Raw genomic sequence first — 18,775 nt, 5'->3', positions numbered from 1 at the left:
CTCTTATGAGAGACAGCCATGTGTAGCCGCCCTTGTGTGAATAAGTCCAAATCGGACCCTCCAATCCGCCCATGTGTGGCCGCCCTTGAGAAGACAAGTCCGCTTTTGAATTTGGCCACCGGCCATTGACTTCCGACCACCGGTCACCGGCCAACCGACGGTTGTTTTCCGACCACTTTTCGGCCGCCGTCCGGCCATAATATTCCGGCGAAAAGGAATACTCTTGCAAGGGAAAAAAAGTCTCGAGGGCTTTCGTCCCCGAGGCCCCTAAATTTGCCCCTGATTTTTGACTGTGAAAATTTTGGTTTTCGGTGAGTGATTTTCCTTCACGCACGATGGCTTGTCCTCATAATGGGGGCCTTACAAATGTGCGCTTTTACCACAGAAAATTACAAGGGTAAATCAGGCTCCATACTTAACATGTTCTTCTAGACCTATCTCACCAAAGGACCAAAAGGAGAAATGGTTGCATCTCAATAGGGGTACAAAAAGAGATGGTCTACCAAGTAGCAATGTGCAATAAGTGCTTCTAGATTTACCTCAGAAGCAAGGGACCAAGAGGAGACATGGTTAAATCTTAAAAGGGATCCAAACGGAGGTAGTCTATCAAAGATAAATGTGCATCTAGTAGAGCTTAAAAGATCTTAGGGTTAGCTTCATTAAAAACCTCCAAACGTTAGTGCTAAAAAGTCCTTTGACCTTATGCAAACTAGGGCTAACCTCAAGGTGGGAATCCTACCCAAGCATGAGGTGCTAAGATGCTTAAAGTGGTTGTGGGAACCTTGCCCAAATCTTGAGGTGAGTTTTATGCTTAAATGAATATGGTTTCTGAAATGTTAATTTCAAAGATAAATTCTCAAGAGGCATGAACGTCCATGCTTGATTGAGTAAGGCTTGAAGTATTGAATTCAAAACAGATGACTTAAGAAGCATAAAAGACACATGCTTTCTTGATTGACTAAGTCCTTGAGGTATTCAATTCAACCAAATGACTTAATAAGCATAAAAGACACATGTTCAAATGATCCTCCACATGTGGCCTTCATGATGTGCTTGAATGCTATTGGATAGGTTTTAAAGGGGTCCAAGGAGAATTCAGATACATAAAAATAAATAATTAAGTTCTTTCTCTCAAAGAGAGCAAATGTCCAAATGAAATACTAAAATAATAAGAGAGAGAGAGAGAGAGAGAGAGAGAGAGGTGGACCAAGCATGAGAGGGGGGGTATACTCTCACACACACACACACACACATTCTCTCATTGTGTGGAGTGCAAAGTGCAAGAGCTCCATCTCCTTCTCCAGCTCGTGGAGAAGTGGAGAGCCCACACCATCACTCTTGGCTATGGAATGCAAATTCAACCAAGAGCCATGATTCAGTGCTTAAGCTTGCCATCTTCTTCATCTTCACTACTACGCTATTATGCTATGCTAAGTAAGAAGAGTGATGATAAGTAAGGAACTATTTCTTTCTCCTATGTAATGTTCGTTCTTCCTCTTCCTTACCCTCATTCTCCGTTAGCTCTCTCCACCTTCGAAAGTGTTTGAGGCCTTCGGACTGAGGCTTGGGATAGTTAAATGCTTTTTGCAAAGTTTATGTTAAGCTCATGATGCATGAAGCTTTCCATCTTCATAGCATCACCAAGGTCACAAGGAACACAAAGATTGTATTGTAACAAAGTCTCTCTTGTGATGGGAGAATTTACAATACAAACACCTTTTGGAGGGGGGACCGGCTCCAAGTGAATCCGGCCCTTAACTATTGTCATATTCTCTAATACTCTCTCTCTTGCAAAAGTATTGTTCATGCCAAGTTAATTAAGTACTATGTTTATGTTTCTACCATCAGTTAAGTCCACCCTCTATGTTCTCAAAGTGATCTCACAAAAATCCTCACCTTAATTCTCTTAATTCCGCTATTCTCAAAGTTCATAGGTCATTTTCATTACATGTTTGCTCAAAAAATTTCACTCGGTCTTTGGTACAACCCCTTTTTCAACAACTCCTAACTAACAATATCAGGAAGAATTTTTATGCCCGTATCAGTATCTTGCATAGAGCCACATGCCTTCAAGATGCACGCGTATATAATTGCATCTGAAGAGAAGTCCTCGCTTTGCATTTGCCACGGAAATCAGCCTAGAGCTCTGTGGCCCTGCTTTTCTTGTACATATCGCGCAATCAATGCACTCCAAGAGACAACATTATGGAGAGGAAGGTCCTCAAGCACTCTTTGTGCATTACAAAGTACACCATATAGAGGCCCTCACTTTGCATCAGCTGAAAACAACCTAGATATTTCTAGCCCTGCTCTTGTTGTGCATATCCCGCATTCCGTGCTTGGCATACATATTGCCCAAATGTGGAATACATATCGACCAAGGTCGTGCAAAGAACGATTTTTTTTTCAATAGCCTCTAACTAACAATACGCATCTTTCGTAGAGTCACGTGCCTTCAAGATGCATATGCAGGTTATTGCATCTGGAGAGAGGTCCTCGCTTTGCATCTGCTGAAAACAGACTGGAGATTTTTGGCCCTGCCCCTGTGTGTGAAAAATTGTGCAATCAGTGCATTTGAAGAGTCCACACTCGGTAGAGGAAGCTCCTCAAGCACTTTTTGTGCTCTCATTAGGGCACTACATTTAGCAAACATGTCACCCGAGGCATTGTCAAGCACGTACCCTTTTGTAACGACCACTGACTAACCATATCAACAAGAATTTTTATACCCATATCAGTATCTTGCATAGAGCCACATGCCTTCAAGATGCATGCGTATATGATTGCACCTTGAGAGAAGTCCTCACTTTGCATTCGACACTGAAATCAACCTAGATCTTTTTGACCCTGCTTCTGTTGTGCATATCCCGCAATCAATGCACTCCAAGAGATGATATTTGTTGAAATTAGGGTTGCAGAGAAACGCACACAGCTTGGAGAAGACGAAGGAATCTCAAGGCACACAATGTAGAGTGTATTACTTAGTGTGCAATGGAAAGATAGCGTATATACAATGCACGGGCGAAAAAACATCCTAAAAAGGGAAAAAATGCCCAGGTAGTCCTAGTGTGTTCACACACATCACTATCACATGTATCTGGCAACAAATCCCCCTAGAGTGATGCGGTGAATGAGCGCTGGCACATAAGTAAAGGGAAGTGCCATGCCCTGACAACATGATCAGTCCACAAAGGGGAGTAAGCCCAAAGCTTTGCCGAAATCTTCGAGCTTCTCATTAGACAATGCCTTTGTGAAAAGATCTGCAAGGTTGTCCTCTGTTGGCATATAAGCCAAGTTGATCTCTCCTTCAGAAAGCCTCTCCCTGACATAGTGATAATACACCTCAATGTGCTTTGTGCGATCATGAAAAATTCGGTTCCTCGCAACTGCCAATGCATTCTGGCTATTAGTGTAGACAGTGTTGGCAGTGTCCTTTCCAACACCCAAATCAGCCATAAGGCGTCTGAGCCATACACACTCAACCGTAGCTGTGAAGACTGCCTTGTACGCAGCCTCACATCTTGAAGTGGCCACAGTAGGTTGCTTCTTGCTCAACCATGATATACATGAACTCTCAAGCAAGAAACAAAAACCACTTGTGGCCACTTTTGTGTCAAAACAACCAGCCCAATCTGAGTCCGAAAAAGCATGTAAGTCTGGCGGCAATGATCTCCCCTTGGGATAAAACAAGCCAAGATGTAAAGTGCCACTAAGGTAGTGGAAAATCCTCTTATCATCCTGCCAATGCTTAGACCCTGGGCTATGCATAAATCAGCTGACCTGCAAAATTGCAAACTGAATATCTGGCCTTGTGTTGCATACATAAATGAGGCATCCAGCAACAATTTGGTAAAGTGTAACATCTGCAGGATTGCATGGCATCCATGCAATTTTATGAATTTTGGGCTTCATCAAAAGACAGAGGTTCCTCAACATCATGTAAGCTAGACACAGCCTAGACACAACCAAAGCATAACAATCTGATGCATAAGATGCATGGCGAGAGCCTGAACGAGTACGACTAGAAAAAGGTGCATCCAATTTACGGTCACGCAAAGTGTACACTAGCCATTTTGGCATACCTCTAGCCTAGTAGTACTCATTTTCAGTCCTTTCCTCATCAAGTACATCATGTACGTCTGCATCAATAATAGGTTGATCTGTAACATTTTTGGAAACCCCCATAGGCTGTACATTTGCCTCATTGGAATTTACAATCGAACTTCCACCACTGAAAAGAGGCAACAAAGTGTCATAAATGTCCTGTGAGGTTATATTACTGTCTCTAGTACATGACAACAAGGGCTAAACAGAATCTTCCAAAAACACTACGTCCTGTGAAACCAGAATACGCTTTGTTTGTGGATGATAGAACCTGTAACGTTTGTCTTCATCCAATTTTCTACATTGTATTTGTGGCACCAAAGCATATGCCAAACAACCAAGAATACACATGTGCTCAATAGAAGGCTTTCTATCATGTGATGCTTCATATGGAGTAATAGACTACAAAGCTTTTGTAGGACACATGTTTATTACATAAGTTGCACACATGATGGCCTCAAGCCAAAAGGAATGTGGCAAAGCTTGACTTTTGACCATACATCGTGCCATTTTCGTAAGTGACCTGTTTTTCCTCTCAGCAACACCATGTTGCTGAGGTGTATAAGGCACTGTACATTGATTTTTTATCCGACGACTAACCAAAAATGCATTAAATTCATGAGACATATACTCCCCCTCTCGATCAGAATGGAGGGTACCCATAGTACATTTTGATACATTTTTAGCCATAGCCATAAATTGTTTCAAGCACATAAAAACGTCGGACTTTGATTTAAGTAGAAATACCCATGCATGACTCTAGTAATCATCAATGAAAGTCACGAAGTATAGGTAATTGCCCAAGGATGGAGTTTGCATGGGCCCATAGACATCACTATGCACAAGCTGCAACCTGCATGTGGCCCTAACTGAACCATCCTTTGGAAACTTAGAATTCTGCATTTTACCCAAAATATAGCCTTCACAAACATGTTTGACAGGTGCTTCAAGAGGCGGAAAAGAAGCAACCATATCAGATTTCTGCAAAGCAGCAAACTGGCAAAATTTAGATGACCAAAACGTGCATGCCATAGTTTTGCATCTGAAATAGCCCTTGAATCTGCAACTGCATTTGCAAAATTTTGTCCACACTTGTTATACAAAGAGAGATTATACATCCCACGGCACAAAAGGCCGGATGCAACAATTTTATCACCAAAACTAAGATCATGAACTGTACATCTATCATCCACAAATTTGACTACAAGTCCAAGTCTAGCAAGTGCAGATATAGACAAAAGATTCTTCTTGATCCCAGGTACATAAAGTGCATCAACAAGTGTGAAAGAAATTCCATTTGTAGCAGTAAGCACAATCTTTCCAACTCCCTAAACTAGATAAGAGGCATTGTTGGCACAAGTGGCTGAATTCCCATGAGGGACAGACTCGAGAGAGGTAAACAATTCACAATGTGAGGTAATATGCTTTGTAGAACCACTGTCGAAATACCACACATGTGAATCTACAGCAGCTGACAAGCATGCATCATGGACAGCAAGATTGTAAATGCACTCTGCACTAAAAGCCCATTCTACATCAACATCAGCAACATAGTCTCTTTTCATAGAAGACTCAACAATGACTGCATTGGTAGTGGAACCAGCATTTGCATTGGAACCACCGTCTTTCTTCTTAGCTTTTTTGGCCTTCAACTTAGGACACTGATGGATCAAGTGATCATTATCTTTCAATATTGGCAATGAATCTTCTTTTTGCCCTTATCACTAGAATTTCCAGACGAATTGCTGCGAGCAAAAGCATTAGGAACAGAAGTTTTGTCACTCGCAGCAGCAGAACCATAAGAAGTGGTTGCATTTCTCTTACCACCCTTTCTTTGAGAATCAATAAAAGCCTGTTCAACTGCACGCTGCCTAGTCCTGATTTTTCTGGAAAGTGACTATTGCAACAACAATGTGCATAAGTCTCCAAGTACTAGCAAAACTCTGGTAAGAATTTGGTAAGGCATCAAGAACAGTCTGCACAAGGGAACCGTTAGAAATGACTTCACCTGCAGAAATAAGTTGCTCATGGATATCCTTGACACCTACAAGGAAAGTGTCCATATCATCTTCCTCATGCATAATCTTCGATTCTAGCTCTTTACGCAGCAAAGTAATTTTAGCCTCATTGTGGCTTGCATAAAGACCTACTAGAATATCCCAAGCCTATTTTGCAGATTTTGTTGAATGAATGTGAGGAACAATGGTGCACTTCACAGATAACGCAATCAATGAGCCTACGCATCCTTTACATCCCACCGAGATTGGTATGCCATAGGCAAAACAGCTCTAATAGCAGTAATCCTTGCAGCAAGACCTACAACATCCTCAACATCGGCAACATCCTCAGAACCAGTATGTACATCAATGCCCTACACAATATTCCAGAGGCCCTTTGACACAAGAACATGTTGCATCATATAAGCCCACATAGTGTAATAGTCCCCATCCAACTTGTCCTCAGCACAACAAAAATCTTGAACACATCTGTGTTATTGTCAGCCATGGTAAATGTTGCACCTGATGTAAAATCTGCCCAAAAATAGGGGAAACAAAGCGAGAATGACACTTACTATATAGCACAAACTGTAGAAGGCTGTAAGGAGAAAAGCTCATGCACTTTTTGGGAACATGCCTACCATACTATCGTTGTTGTATATGAGTGGTCAAAGGTATATGTCTGACCCTCTTCTTGCCTCATGATGATTACCAGTGTGTATTGTCTTTAATTCTTCTTAACTTTCCCGTACTCTTACAGATGTGTTTAACCAAGAAGATTGTGAGATATGGCTACCCAACATCCTTGATGTTTGATATGTGCTAGGCAATGTTGGTGATAAGCCTGTTTTCTTAAAGCTGTTGAGGTCAATGTGGAAAAACACCCATTGTATAATGCCAACACTACTATACTTGTAGATGACTGTAGATATAAGTATCTTAGAAATGACTATGAGAACTATCTGGCCATTCGGTCATATGAGCCTTCTTACCTTGATCCCTACTACCCCTTGTACCTTGAACTTGGTCAGGCCTTGGATGGAGGGCTAGATTTCTTCTCCCTACCCCAACAACATATATTCGTCAACACCCCCTCTTTGATGTAGAAGATGATGTTAGCCCTTTTGTTGATAGTTATTTCATTCAGCAAGAGGGATAAGCTTATCGCTTTGACCCCCCTATCAACCCATAATTTGTGGAACAAACAAAGAAAACTTTATTGGTGCAGTTTGCTATGTATTCCTCTTTATAAGAAAAGGAAAATCCATTGATGCCCATTTAGTCATTTTTCTTACAGTATGCTTCTTTGGTCATTTTGTCTTGATCTTTGGATTTGGTACTGGTCTTCTCATTGTAGGGTGATTGTAACTCATGGCAGAGAGCATTTTTTTGGGAAAAATTACCATTGTGGGCTTGGGACATTATAATTACTAGTATCAAATATGAAGCTTCTGAAATTGGGGCTGACAACTTTTAGGATTTGGTATTGATAAATTGGTTATTATAAAGTACCAAATTTGGTGCTGCTCATATCACTACAGGGTGATTATACAAGAAAGCTTTTCTAGGAGAGAGCTTATTTGGGAAAAGAAAAATATTATGGGTTGGGAAGCTAGGTACACTAGTACAAAATTTTGGTGCTTTTGGTATTGGCATTGGCAACTACCAGATTTGGGTGCTGGTCATCTCACTGCAAGGTGATTGTAGAAGACAACTTATTTTGGAAAATAACAATATTGTGGGCTGGGGAAGTTAAGTATACTAGTACAAATTTTGGTGCTTTTGGAATTGGCATCTACCAAGTTTGGTACTATAAAGTACCAAATTTGGTGTTGGTCATCTCATTACAAGGTGATTGTAGAAGAAAGCTTATTTTGGAAAAAAAAACTATGGGTTGGGGAAGTTAGGTATACTTGTACAAAATTTACTGCTTTTGATATTGGCATTGGAGACTACCAAATTTGGTAGTGTAAAGTGTCAAATTTGGTGCTGAACGTATCACTACAGATTTATTGTAGAAGAAAGCTTATTTTGTAAAAAAGATATTATGGGTTGGGGAAGCTATAATAACAATACCAAATTTGAATCTTTTGAGGCTTGAAGTACTAATACTGGTAAGTACAAAATTTGGTACTGGTCTTCTCAGTGTAGGGTGATTCTATGTCATGGAAGGGAGAACTTTCTAGTAGAGTTAGCCTTGTTTTTTTCTTAAAAAACAACATTGTGAGCTCGCAAAGTCACAATTACCATTACTTGTAAGTTCCAAATTTGGCAGCGGTCTTCTCATTCTAAGATGATTGTAAACTCACTGTTTTTCAAGTTCCTGTAAATTATGTTATGTTACTAACCTCAACAGTGTAGTATGTGATGTGCATACATAGTGGAGGTAGGGAGGGAAAGGACAAATTACTCAAGATTGAATGATAGACCTAGTACAAATTACTCAACATCCCAAATGGCAGAGGTGAGGATGGTCTGAATGCCCTCATCCTCTTCTCCATTGTCATCATACAACATACTATTGTCCCACTATTGTATACAGTTTCATAGAACTCACTGGTTAACGTAAACATGTTTTGGAGTCTAGACATAGGCTCCATCTAAATTTGTATGGCTCAGGTGGGAATAGATCAAGAATAGTGGTGTATGATCAATAAGGCTGTATGTATCACATTTCTAATCCACTTGGCCATAGTACGAGCCTTCAACCACAAGTCCACCTCTAAAAATCTTGTTGTGTCACTTATGATTTTGTGAGCTGTGTGCCTTGTACATGGTTTTGGTGCATTTCAAAAGATAAAAGTCCTCACCACCTTCAGCTCCCTTCACTGCTAAGTTGTCCCCAAGGGACAACATTTCACACATTGTTTGTGGGTTGCTCTCGTACATTGGCAAGTTGATGTCCGATCTCATTTCTATAGTTGTCATGTTGATATCATCCTCCCTGGCTCCCTCCTCTTCCTCGCTATCCTCATTGTCCACCTCTTGCATCGGTACAATGGATATGTATTTTCATTCTTTAGTGTATTTCTTGCTCTTGCATCTCCTCCATTTCCCACTTAAACATGCATCACAAAAGCATGAGAGTGTAGGAAGATGTAGAGCGCATGGGTGAATAACCATCTACACAATGGGTTGCACGTGAGCGTTGGATTTGTTGAAATTCCCACTGGATATCCTGTTGCACTTCATTCTTTGTAACCATCCAAACACTCTTTGTGTGTAAGATGTATGAGCCCCAACCCTGTCTCCAAATTTTTCCTTTAGAAAATTAACAACATCAGCCATACCCTTCATCAACACCCCGTCTGGTTCAACTCCTCATGCGTTAGTGTTCTCTTGATGACAATACCAACTCCGTTGTGCTCCCCTTTTTTGGGCCCCAATGTGGAGAAGTTCCACATCATGTGAAATCATGTCAATTGATGGTACTTGGAAACAAAGTAAAAAGGTTTTCATGCCTTGAATTGCAATGCTACACCATTTGACCACATCCAATGATATCACAAATGGTGACCTTGATATTTTAGACACCTATCATGAAGAATAAAGAAATGTTGCACAAACAAATTATCATGCTACTTATCATCATCAGATATGTAGAAATGCAATGTCTTCTATACGGCACCCTCCTGAATTTCTAGCATATGTAATATGCACAAGGGTTGTTAATTGTGTTGACCACCAATGCATCAAGTGTATTTTATTCTATACTTTGAACGAATAATTCTCTGTGCAAAGTCAATTATGGATACAACAACATTGTTAGAAAATTTAAGCATGCTTTCTTTCAATTTTTGTGCCTGCTACCAAAAAATGAAGTTGTGCTTGATGAAATATTTCAGATGCTTCGCAAAAAGGAAATGGAAAGAAGCACTTGACATTCTCTATAGGACCAAGTCCTTTATTTTCTTTTTGCTTTCATCGTTAGCCACATGTCCACTGCCGACATCCATAAACACATTGACAAACACCTCCTTGCTATCGTTGGAAATCTCATCTGGACAAAAGGGCAATGTGGTTACACTGTCAAGAAATTTGTGGTCTTGCCAAGAAAGCACCGGGCTTTTGACTGTGAGAGTTTGTGAGAGAACTCCAAAAAACTATATGAAGGAGTTAAACCATAGTTTCCATGAAGTTAAGGGTTTGGAAGGAAGTGAAATCAAAGAAGTCTTACTCTTTCTCTCTTGCACTCACCCACACAAAGAAGGAACAAAAAAGAGAATATCAAAACAACACAGAGATGAAAATATCAAGGCTATGGTCATATCATATCATGGGTAATATGAAAGGGTTAATAGATGAGTTAATGACATTCAGTCCTTGCCGACAAAATAGGCTACAAATTGTTCTTTGGAATTATGGTTTTGTGCTTACCATAATATATATGTTTTGTTTAGTGATTGAGATTAATTGTGTGTACAAATCCTCTTGGTTCATAGCGAGATAACTATGCTTACATCAAAGGAAAAGTTATAGTCTATAAGAGGTAGTATGATGGGATCCAGTGAAAGAAGTATTTTATTTAGCCTTTTTGGGCCAAAGAGAAACACTATACATCGTTGAAAGTGTATTTTATGGCTAATCCATACGTTAACTCTAATAGATCGCATAGAGTGGAAGTGATAGAATTTCTCATCATGTGGATTATTCATCTAGGATAATTCTAGTATGTGCAAAATATATATATGAGAGAAGAGAGATAAGAGAATTTCCCTCCCAACCCCTATTCTTGTCCATAGGCAATAAGGATACTGTCGGGAGAGATGTACCTGCAGCAGCAAGGAGAACCTAGAATTTGTAGAGAGAATTAATTTCTAAGAGTAAGATATATAGGTTTGGTTAGAGAGGGAGATGAGATTAGAGATATATGTTGGATTAGAGGTGAAAAAGAAATCAACAAAATATCAAAGTAAAACACATCTTACTGTACAAACCCTTCGGGAGTTATTCACCGTTTTTTATGGAGAGAGATGAGGAGGACTATAGCCTTGATTGATGCACCATGTTCAAGACCTTCTTTGATTAGAGTTGATCTTCCAAGGATAGCTTACAAGAATGGCTAGTCTTCCTCTAGGAGTAACTGTAGGCTTAGGCGTATGTTTATGACTAAGTAAAATTAGGCATTACTATACTCACTCTCTCATTAATTCATCTCATGAATGGCTTGAATGGTTTTCACAGAAGAAGATGTCCCCTTTATACGTGAAGAGAACCCCCAAGGGTTTACACAAGAAGAGAAGAGCTAGTGTGAACAGAAACTGAAAAAGTTTGAAATGAGTTGTCCCTGCATGATGTGGCCAGAGTGTTTTGATCATATCTCCTCAACCGTGACTCCAAATAAAGAAAAAATTATATGAGCAAAAAATTCAGCTCATTAGCCCACAACTCCTGTTTTATATACTTTTTCCAATTTGGATTGGAACCTTGTGTAAAAAATAATCAAAATAGGGTATAGTTTTGGCAGCAAAAGTCTTGATGTGGTCCCCTTAGCCTAGACTTTTATTTGATTCCAATGGACACCTCATACCATATGAAAGCATGAGATTGCTCCTTGACAAATTTTTGTAATCATGCTTGCAATAATGCATTAACACTAGGTTGGTAACCTAACAGGACATAAAAGTGTCCTTTAGGGTTTTGAAAAAAACCTCCAAAACCATAGTAGATCCACTCATTTTGTAAAATCCTTTCATGAGGTTATAGTTCAAGGCCTACTACACATGGAGAAAATAAGAAACTTGTAAAATTTCTCATCTTTTCGTCACAACAAGCCTCCAAAGTTGATGGACCAGTACATTTTCATCAAAATAGTCATTTCTTACGTTTTGTTGCATAAAAATAAGATTAGGGATTTTTGTAGGACTTGAGATAAATTCCCTAGTTAACTTCAATGGGTTAGTGATCAGAACATATGATTGCTTCTCACTCACTATTTTTTGTTTTTCCAAAAGAAATAGGTACAAAAAAGTTGAATTTTTACCGTTCTGCAAACCTATCATCAAAGTTTCTATAGCCACGCTCAATACAAATAACATATGCATGTTTTCTTAGTTCACTATTGTCCTTTAGGTTCATAAGGAGCCATGGAGCATGTCAAAAGAATAACACATCTCTTACCAAGGGGAATCTTGGGGACAAAGATGAAGTGCTAAATACAGCAAACATGAAAAAACTGGGCTCAACATTATGAGTTGTAGAAACCCATAGAAACTATTCAATATCTAGCCAAATTTGATCCTTATGATTGGATATGGTTACTACCTACAAAATGTATGTAGTTGTAACAAGAAACTAACAATATTGAAAAAGCTATACTTGATATACTAGAATGTTTCCTTTTCTTCTATAATTGAAAAAATCAATCATCGTTGTCTACTATGCAAAAAAAGGGTATTAGGTGCCCCAGAACTCAAGGAATATTAGCTTTATATTACAATATGAGACATAGAAAATCAAAGCTGCATTTGGATATCATGAAAGCCACCAAAAAAATCATAGAAGAGCTAAAATTGGCTAAAAAACAGGATTTGACAATTTTTGTAATTTGGTCATAACTTACAACTTTAACATTTATTTCTCCCTAGAAGCATCAGGACATGTTGAGGACTACTAAAGATAGTTCTCTAGCATTATAAACCTCACAAACATGAATTCTAGAGTGGTATAGTTGCAAAAAGTTGAAAAAAGCCAAAAACAGGATCCGTTTTTTCACACAGTTTAGGTTGTGAAATGTTGTGCAAGGACAAGGTTAAAGATGGAATTGATAATCCAAAAAAATATCGATTTTTTTTCAGCTCATGAGACAACTTTCTAGATAGATAGCACCTCAAAATCCATTTTGAAACTCTTGACATAATTCAAGGAAAATGGTCACTTAACAGGACATAAAAGTGGCCCAGGACATAAACCTAGTGTTAAAATAGGTGTATGTTTGAAAATCTTGACACCTAGTGTCCCACTAGGATATGATTCCTTCCTAGTAGCTATATTAAAAAGAAATATATGAAAAATACATAGAATATATATATATTGGAAGTTACCCTAGATATAGGATCTAACTAGGGTGTAGGATGATAATGACATAGTAGAAAGAAAGAACCCCAAGTTAAAGAGGCGGAGCTATTGACGCTTTTCCCATAGTACTTTCTGACAGTACGGTAAGAATATGTTACCCTTGAGATAAGTAATAGGATGAGATAGAAAGCTTATTATTATACTTAGATATGCATATTTACATTATAGGAAATATACTTATGTATCTAAAAAGTTGCAAGATAGATCTTGTAGCACTCGCTCCCACTATGTATGGGTGACAGCACGACCACGCCAAATTGAGAACATTCCACGACCAAGAATTTCTTTGCGTGGAAGTTGTTGTCAACTGTCTTTGGACACAAAATGGATTCCCACAAACTTGTGTGCTGCCATACTACCTCATTTGCATAGCACTGAGTTGTATCATTACTGCTACAACACATGAGTTATCTACAGGTATGAGCTTTTCCATGATGCCCAAACTTATTTTGCCGCATGTGACTGAAAGCCTCCTTGAGGAATAACATTTGCACATCATACACACAACAACAAGTATATCGTTATTTTAACTTTCAAACAAAGAATGGCTTCAAGGCCTCAAAAGACTTAAGAGACAACTCAATCGTGGGGTGCGTTCGTTTGGACCCAAAAGTTCAGAGTAAAGTACAAAATTTAAAACTGAGAATTCAACTAGTACAGATTTCAACACAATACCAATCTCAAAGACTTGGTACTATGCAAATAGTACCAAAGCCAACATAAAGTACCAAAATAAGTGATTTGGGTACTGATTCGCCTTATTTTTTGTAAGGTCATTGGATAAAGTACCAAAGTAATAATGACCTGGTAATATGCAAATACTACCCACAACATTGTAAAGTGTGAGGTTTGGAACTTTGGGTAATAGTCCCAGGGACTTGGTACTGTGCAAATTGCAGAGTACCATGATTGGTGGTTTGGCTATTGTACATCTCTAAGTTTTGAAGAATCATTTGATGACTACCAAATTTCCAAAGCCTAAGTGACTTGGAACTGTGCAAATACTACACACAACACTGTGAAGTACTAGGTTGGGAACTCCGAGTACTCTTAAGTTAAATTACCAAACAAAGAATATTACAAAGATACATGATAATAGCAGTCCCATGGAATTGGTACTGAGAGATAGTACCCAAGCCTTCCTAAAGTACCCAGATTGGTGGTTTGAGTGTTGTTCAACTCTAGGTTTTGAAGAATCATTTGATGAACTACCAAAGTTCCAACGTCTCAATGACTTGGTACTATGCAAATACTATACACAACATTGTGAAGTACCAGGTTGGGAACTCTAGGTACTATAAAATTAAGATTACCAAACAAAAAAAACTACAAAGAGACATGATAATAGCAGTCCTATGGACTTGGTACTAAGAGATAGTACCCAAGTCATCCTAAAGTACCAAGATTGGTGCTTTGGGTGCTATTCAACTCTAAGTTTCAAAGAATCATTTGATGAAGTTAAAAAGTCTCAATGACTTGGTACTGTAAAAATACTAGCAACATCATTGTAAAGTGCCAAGTTGGGAACTCTTGGCACTCTAAAGTTAAGATAACCAAAGAAAGAATACTACAAAGAGATGATAATACCAATCCCATGGACTTGGTACTGACAGATAGTACCCAAGCCATCCTACACTATCAAGACCGGTGCTTTGGGTGTTGTTCAACTCTAAGTTTCAAAGAATCATTTGATGAGGTACCAAAATTCCAAAGTCTCAATGACTTGGTATAGTGAAAATACTAGCAACAACATTGTAAAGTGGCAAGTTGAGAACTCTCGACACTCTAAAGTTAAGATAACCGGACAAAGATAATACAAAGAGACATGATAATACTAGGTCAAGAGACTTTGTACAATGCGGATAGTAACCAAGCCATCCTAAAATACCAAGATTGATGCTATGTGTACTATACAACTCTAACTTTTGAAGGGTCATTAGATGAGGTACCAAAGTTCCTCATCATTTGGTTCTAGCTTTTGACAAGTACCCAGGTGAGAAACTTCTGGCATTGTGAGTTGAAGGTGTTTTTGAAATATCAATTGGGTATGGTTTGCAACAACAATACATAGACCTTTGTAAAGCATCGAAATTATTACTATCTTCCTTGGCCTCAAAGCATATTACCATTAGAGGTAGAATGGATCCTCTTGAAACTATGTACATGGCTGCATAATACCAAATTCAAATCTATTCACACTATACATAACCCATGCCGGAGGCAACATTAACAAAAATTGATAAGATGTACCTGACAGTCCTCTAGAAAATGAACCGGGTGTTTCAAAACACTCTTCTCTTTAATTCTCAATTTACAAATTCCCTTTTTATTAGGAGAGACCCTAGTCTCCGATGACCAAAATGAATAGACTATATCCCTTGTTATAGAATTCACATGGGTCCCGCGACAAAGCAATCTTTGACAGGAGAACAATGGTAACACTTCATCCTCATCTTTCATGTGTAACCGAGAAGTTGCCATTGCAATGTTCCTAGGATGAACACCTAAGAATGTTGCAATTTTGGATTGATTCACTATTGAGCCACCTATAGTATTTAAAACCATGCTCAAAGAGGTTTTCTAGACAAAAATAAGATCGGATTCAACATCAATGACCTGGAGCTTTGAAAATGTATTATGTTGGAGTAGTTCCTAGAAGAGTTCCTTTTTCTTGCTAGCCGAAAGACCTCGTGTCTGGTTGCACCAACATCAGGCCACGGTTGAGCAAATATTATTCCTTGACTTGCATGTTGAAGCTCTCCCAATGATGTTGGGAACCCTTTCCTTGCTTCTTTGTTGACACTTCTTTACAACCCAATAATCTCTTGTGTAAGCGAGGTTTATGAGAGATGAAGTGGCTGGAATGCTCATGATTGGAGTAGTATCCATTTTGTGTTCAATTGTTGGCTTCTAGGCATCAAAACACAAAGCTCTTTGAAACCAGTATCTCCATTGGTCTGTGCAAAATTGTGTACAAATCTCGCGCCCAGATAGATAGATAGATAGAGAGAGAGAGAGAGAGAGAGAGAGAGAGAGAGAGGCTACTATGGCTATGGTTCTGGCTGCTCTGACCATGGCTAGCACTGCCAAGGCAACGATAAATTGTTTCTACTATAGATTTCTATTGGCATACAATCCGTGGGCACGAGAGCCATGCATGCACGTGCGCACACACACATACAGACACACGCAGAGAGAGAGAGAGAGAGAGAGAGAGAGAGAGAGAGAGAGAGAGAGAGAGAGAGAGAGAGAGAGAGAGAGAGAGAGAGAGAGAGAGAGAGACTACTATGTGTTGAGATAGAAAGAGAGAGCACAGAAATAGAACCCCAAAGTGTGTATGTTAACCCTCACGGCACATGGACACCCTATGATCTATAAACGTTGTATTATTTAGAGTCAGGTACCGGGCTTGTCGGACCAATAGGGAAAGGTAGAGTGATCGCCGATGAGAGGCGCACTTTAACTTGGACATTCAAGGGATTAGTTGGTTAAGCATGGGCGCCCATGTGTGAATGGGGTGAGCTCCTATAAAAGCCAACTAAACCTAATTTTTACTCATTCTCTCATTTGTGCAATAGAAGAGTGCTCTTGCTCCATCTCCATCTTCTTCTTCTTCACCTCCTTGTGTGTGTGTGTGTGTGAGAGAGAGAGAGAGGGAGAGTGTGTGTGCGATCGAGCATTACGAAGGCACGACGGCGGCGAAGCGGTTGAGCGCGGCACGACTGCAGCTTCTTCTTCATCGCGGCGAGGAATCCACCACGAAGGCGAGCATAGAGCGGTGAGTGACACACCCTTTATTCTCTTGAGCTTGCTAGTTTAGGCTTGTTGTGTGCTTGGAGCCGTTTGTGTCTCGCATACGGTGTATTGGCAAGTCCCTTGCTTCGACAGTGCGGCAAGGAGCGCACATTTTTGGCGCCGCTGCCGGGGATATGCCCTACACTAAGCTCGGTTAGCACTTTACGCTTCCTTGTGGTGCAATTTCTATCATAGATTTCTATCATAGGAAAGGCAGGGAAGGAGTGTGTGGAGATTTCTGTTTTTTGCGTTTTCTGCATTTGCTGTCAAGTTTTAATTTCTGCTATTGTCTGCGTTTTTTCAATTTCTGCAATTTCAAGTTCGGCGTTTTCAATTTCTGCAATTTTCTGCATTTCTGCATTTTCAATTTCTACCGGGTTGGTCGGTATAAAAGATAGATCGGGATCAGGATCATTTCCCCAAGCCCAAGCCCAAGCCCAAGCCCAGGCCCAGGCCTCAGTCCTCAGTCTTATGATATATCCTAGACTCACTCTTATATATATACCCTACTCCCTCAAGAGAGAATGAGAGCATGTGGGACAAGTCCTCCACTCTCCTCCTTTCTCTTCCCACTTGCACCCTTAGACTTTCTAGTTTGGGCCTAGTTCCCTACTGGAAATTGACAGTTTTAGGGATTCCGAGGGCATAGAGTGACCAAACGGAGGGCTGTAAAGCACGGCACGACCCCCTGACCGATACGCTCGTTTTGAGCTATCACACGGCCCATTCCACGACACGCTCTAAAAAATCTAGCAAAAAAACAAACAAAAAACACGCTAAAAACTAGTCACAAGGCCTCCTAGAGCAGCTTTTTGACACCTTAGGGTATCAAAAGCACATGCACTTACGCTCTGGGCGGGTGCTAGAACACGAGCATATTGAGGGTGCCTCTGTTCATACGGACACCCATTACCCATCCACAATAAGCTCTAGACCCTCAGCGGGGACACAAGGTAGCACCACCCAAGACCCTAAAATAGCCGCTAGTGATTCCTCCTCCGACTCACAAATCATGGAAGCATACCCTACCCAAAACACTGAGAGAGAAGGCCATGCACCTCCCGAAGCTCCACAGCCTAGTACTAGTATGTTTAGCCGTTTCATGGAAACATTAGGAAGAGCTACTCGCTCGGAACCTGATGCAGATGAAGCACGCGAAGGGGGTCGGGAAGTGGACTCTCCTTTCACATCGCAAGTGGACCCCACACCCCCAAAGAGTGTCCATGTGGATATCCTGCCAACTTTTTACCAAGAAGGCCCTGTTGAGATGCCTCCTTCAGAAGTTCCCTCTAGAGTACCGTTGCTGACAAGTAAAACCACGGGGGGCAACATTGCTTCTACCTCACAAGAAACCGTTAACACGTCGACTCTAGAAGGATTGTTCATTAATGATCATTGGACATACGACCTCCACACTGAGGTGTTGACGGATCTACACTCTGACCACGCCTACCATGTAGGATGGATAGAGATTGTACAATCCACCTCTAGTGCCACGAGCATCGAAGATCAACAGAAAATGATCTGTAATGTTATCCATGGCATTATTCAATCAGAAAGGAAAAACCGAGGGGTAAATATACTCTCAACTGGCCCCATGAGATTTTTGGATACGAGCAAGGCTCAACAGCCTACTCTATCACAAATGGAGACTCCTCTAATGAGCCCCATGGACCCATCTTACGTCATTTCACCTGGGGTCTCTATGCAATCTGAGCCTCCGAGCGACAAATTTAGCTTTCCTAACTTGGCTCAACCCTCTATTAAGGAAAACACAGTGCTCACTCCAGGGATAAGCCTGA

This window comes from Adiantum capillus-veneris, chromosome 28 (assembly GCF_014529385.1).
Source record: "Adiantum capillus-veneris isolate H3 chromosome 28, ASM1452938v2, whole genome shotgun sequence".
In the NCBI taxonomy this organism is placed as follows: Eukaryota; Viridiplantae; Streptophyta; class Polypodiopsida; order Polypodiales; family Pteridaceae; genus Adiantum; species Adiantum capillus-veneris.
The sequence above is the reverse complement of the archived record's forward strand: the minus strand, read 5'-3'. Positions refer to the sequence as shown.